The sequence below is a fragment of the Papilio xuthus genome, unplaced genomic scaffold, assembly GCF_000836235.2.
Source record: "Papilio xuthus unplaced genomic scaffold, Pxut_1.1 DF826933.1, whole genome shotgun sequence".
NCBI classification, from domain to species: Eukaryota; Metazoa; Arthropoda; class Insecta; order Lepidoptera; family Papilionidae; genus Papilio; species Papilio xuthus.
The window spans coordinates 6,420,179-6,424,980 of NW_013531716.1; the positions used below are offsets into that span (position 1 = coordinate 6,420,179).

The 4,802-nt window shown below is 32.7% G+C and overlaps 1 non-coding gene across 1 annotated transcript; it reads right to left on the reverse strand.

The window, feature by feature from the left end:
* Window positions 1-1,316: 1,316 nt before the first annotated feature.
* On the reverse strand, window positions 1,317-1,388 carry TRNAE-CUC (transfer RNA glutamic acid (anticodon CUC)). Its single transcript has one exon. It is a non-coding gene; the product is annotated as a tRNA-Glu (tRNA).
* Between the last annotated feature and the right edge of the window lie 3,414 nt (window positions 1,389-4,802).

A 4,802-nucleotide genomic window follows, 5' to 3' on the forward strand; every position in this document is an offset into this window, starting at 1 on the left:
ATAGTCCTTATAACATTCTATCGTTTTATAACATTAACAAGCTGTGCCCTGCGACTTCGTCCGCGCGGAATTAAAAAAAATACATAATTAGTATGTGTATGTTCTATGACTATGTTCTATATCTATGCCAAATTTCATCGAGATCCGTTCAGCCGTTCTGGAGATACCTTCAAACAAACATCCATCCATCCAAACATTCGTATTTATGATATTAGTAAGATAATATAGTTTATGATAAAATTAATATATAAAGTCGAAATAATATATCCTACTCTTTATTAAACAATCACAATACACTTATTATGTCCAAATAATATTTAGACAAAAATGTACACTTTCCATTTCATGGCAAATTATTTGTTCAGTTGAGAGACCTGTCAGTTAAGCTTAGAGATAAGAAAGGCCAAGCCAAATGGTGAATTTTCTTATTCAAAAAGAACCATTGGCTCGGATTATTTTATCGACTTAGAAAATATTCACGTGATTTATGAAAAATGAATTATTAAATTCCAATGTTATAAAAATGTTTTTTTTTTTTACACAATATATTGGAAGGTTATTAAATGACTACAGTGAGATTTGTGGCATATAGTGTCATCTCTGTTTTTTCAAGGGTAATGAAAGGGATGACAATATGTATTAAAACACCACACTGATTTGTATAATTGCGTCAAGAATATCGCGTTGCCCGTGTTCGGTACAAGCTTGGATCGCCGACGCGAGTCGTCTATTCGGTCCTCAAAGGCATAGACTATATATATCAACTGTATAAGTTTGCTACGCTACTGCGTCTACGTTTTAAAAATCGCAACGACTTTTCTCACGACGGACTTGATAAATAGGTTGAGAGCAACTGTTTTTTGCGTCATCACCGTGTTTCGACGCCTTGTGTGTTGGACTTAACTTTTGCACGTTACCGACAGATCGCAAGATTGTAATTTCATTGTTACAAATTATAACAATAGTTCACCGCTTTGCGGATAACTTTAGTAACGGGTGCTCCCTCGAGCGACGTAACTTGTACAGATTTATAGCGGCACAGAACTTATGCTGCGCGCAGATGCTACTTGTTTTACTGTCTCGCGCAACAAATGAAGTTCTAAAACATGAAAAAGGAAATATAAAAGAATTTCACAACAGAAAACAATGTACAAAAAGCAATCGTATCACACAATTTCTTTGGAACAACAGTCATGTCATGTTTTTTTACTAAGTTTACTAGCTGTATACAATCAGTAAAAAATAGTACAAGGCGCGATCTTTGCCTTCCTAACATAATAAAGAATGACGATATGATTTGGAAAATGAAAAAAGTATTCCGGTACCGGGAATCGAACCCGAGCCTCCTGGGTGAGAGCCAGGTATCCTAGCCACTAGACCATACCGGATTGTTATTAGAGTTACAAAATTAAAATTCTTATGCAAATCATATTAAAATAGCTTTCAAAAATATTGTGTTCATGATTATATGATGTTAAACTTTTAAATGCAATTAATTACTTTCTTTTCCAAACTTCAAACAAAGCCGAAGTAACGTACCCCTACTGTCCGACACAGACATACGATAGGGGGTTGCAGAAACGCCGAGGGTTGCCAATTAATTTACCCTGACTTACTCATTATTTGTTTACGCTTTATTTTACCAAGATACAAGAACAAATAATAAATTCTGTTTTTTAATAAATTTTCTATAACAGAATAAAACTAAATTGTTGCAGATTTCATTACAACTTTATATGAAATTTGTGGCAAATATTTATATTTGTTACACCATTTTTTTTTTCTTATTTATTAAACGATATCTGCCGTTATGCTAATAAATCATTGTTTTTTGAAAGGATGGATATTTGTTAAGAGATATCTCCGGAACAACTGAACGGATCTCGATAAAATTTGGCATACATATAAAACGTAGTCTGGAACGACACATAGGCTACTTATTATTTTTTTTAATACTGCGCGGACGGAGTCGCAGGCGACTGCTAGTTAGAGATAAATCTTATTAAATAAATAAAAATTCACCTTAGTGTGTTATAAAGAAGTTTTCTTTTATTTTTCTATAATTTTTTTAGTTTGAATTACAAATCGTAATTGCACAAACTGTGATAAAAGTCGTGAATATAAAATGATAAATCCAATCGCACTTCTCTCGAAGAGCTTCTTTGAAAAACGTTTCTAAATGCTTTTAAATGGAGTGGAGAAAAGAATAAATTTTGTAACAATTTATTGATTTGAATTTCGAATCTTATCTTATTTCTCGTTACTTTATATTTGATATTTTTTTTTTAAATTTTTGTACAAAGCTTGCTACACACCATTAATTTTAACATGCAGTTAAACGGTACCCTTAAATCTGAAGTTAAAGGCAAAACTTAGATATGTGTAGTTTAACTGAAAGTTCAAATTTTGCCTACAAATGTATGATTTAAATGAACAGTTAGTTTGTACAGTTAAAACTGCTGATGCTGAAGTTAACTCTACCTCATCAGCTCACTACACGTCCACACCGAGGGGCTCGGAGCCTACCCTAAGTTAGGGGTGACTAGGCCATAGTGAACCGCGCTGGCCAAGTGCGGGTTGGTTGACTTCACACATATCCTTTGAATTTCTTCTCAGATATGTGCTGTTAACTTAAATAAGCTTAAATAACTTATAGAATAATTCTAATTCGTATACAATATTAAAGAAAAGGACATGAAAGTAAGAGTGTCATTTTTCCTTTTGCTTTTTTATGTTACTAGCTGTCGCCCTAGACTATGTCCGCGTGGAATTAAAAAAACCGTAATAAGTAGATCTGTTCTTTTAGGCTATGTTCTATATGTATGCCAAATTTCATTGAGATCCGTACAAACAAACAACCAACCATCTAAACATTCGCATTTATTAATAAAATATTATAAGTAGGATTGGTAAGATTTACGACCAATATTAAGATAATCGCGAGTTTATATATGTTTTTCAATACTAGAAGAATAAAATTTGTGACTTCGTTTATTAAGAATCTTTACATGGACCACGATTGTTTCAAAATAAGATAAAGTTTATATTACAAAGTATTAGACCTAGCGCAAATGTAACAGTGCAATGCTTTTAGTTTGCACTCCAAAGCCGAGATTGACCTGATTCCGTTGCTCGTCTCTACATTATTTCTCCAATGCATTTTGCACTTCCAGCAATAATTTGGTAAAATTATTATAATTGTACATGATTAAAATAAAGTAAATTAATTTATTTAATCAATTTTCGTACACAAATTAGAAAATTAAGTAATGTCTTTGTGAGCCTTTTAAGTCTATATTTTCACGTAAACATAATTTTAGTACAATAAACTGATATATAAACACGGCTAAACACTCACGTATATTCGTACGGTGGCGGCACCGACTAGTTTCGAGCCCATCGGGGGCCCTTCATCAGGCTCACTCGTGAGCGACGGGCCGCGTCCGCGAAATAATACCAGTACCACTCAACCTGATGAAGGGCCCCCGATGGGCTCGAAACTAGTCGGTGCCGCCACCGGACGAATATACGTGAGTGTAATGTCTCACGAAAGTTTGAATAATTGAAGTACAATACTTTTAAGGTTCCGTACTTTGAATGGAAATAAAGGATCAATTTTTGTCAGTCCGTCTGTCAAGACCTTTTTTTACTTTGACTATGGATAAAATACCTTCACCATAATGTCATTAAAATCAAATCTAATATAGTGGCCAGTTATAACGCTTCGGTTTATAAAAAAAATAATCATACTACATATTATACAATTTTCCTGTATTACTTCATAAATGGATATTGGTAATTTATTTATATGGAATTTATGCAGAAAACCAATTCGTGTACAATATTAATATGAGTTGATTGGCAATTCGGCATCGTTTGCGAATATAAATCAGGATTGTAATGAAACTGAAATATAATTACATTTAAATGTTCAAGCTATACAGGAAACAGCGTATACAATATCAACTACAAGCTGTCGCTCCCGACTCCGTCCGCGCGCAATTAAAAAAAATGATAGAAAGAAGATTAGTAGCGTATGTTCTTCAAGACTATGTTCTATATGTATACCAAATTTCATCGAGATCCGTTCAGCCATTCTGGACATCTTCAAATAAACATCCATCCATTTAAACATAATAATATTAGCAAGATAGTAAATTCTCAAAGTATTTGGAAATAAAAACAATAATATTGAAACGTAGAATAAAAGATAAACCATTGAATGAAAGAAAAAGAGCTAGAAATTAATAAGAAATGTATATTAAAAATAATTTATTATAAATATTTATTTCCTGAAAGAACAAAGTTCAAGAAAACTGTAAAGTCAATAGCCTAATGGTTAAGAGTACGGATTTCCGATCACGAGGTCGGGGATTCGAATCCAGACATTCGACTATTGTCTTGAACCATATCCTAGCACAAGCCTAGAGCTTAGTTGGAATGGTAAAAGAAATATTAGTAAATTTACAAAAAAAATCTGCTAATATTTTTATTAAAAAAAAGTAGTTTTCTTCTTATTAGACAAGGAATTTCATGAACAAATTTTTGTGAATATATATATGTTTTATTTTTCCATCTTTATAACAAATGTACCCGCAAAAAGTGATTTCCGACGTAAAGCCAAAAAGACAAAACATCAATGGACAAAGTTATTCCTTGTAAGAAGTGGAAATGCCAAATTTCTTGTTTGCGCTTAACAAAAAGTAATAGTGTTTTCCGAATAGTTTCAGCCCCTCGAAGCGTGAGAAAAACGAATCGAAAACGAGTTTTATAGAAAAAAAATATAACAGACAAAGGAAATG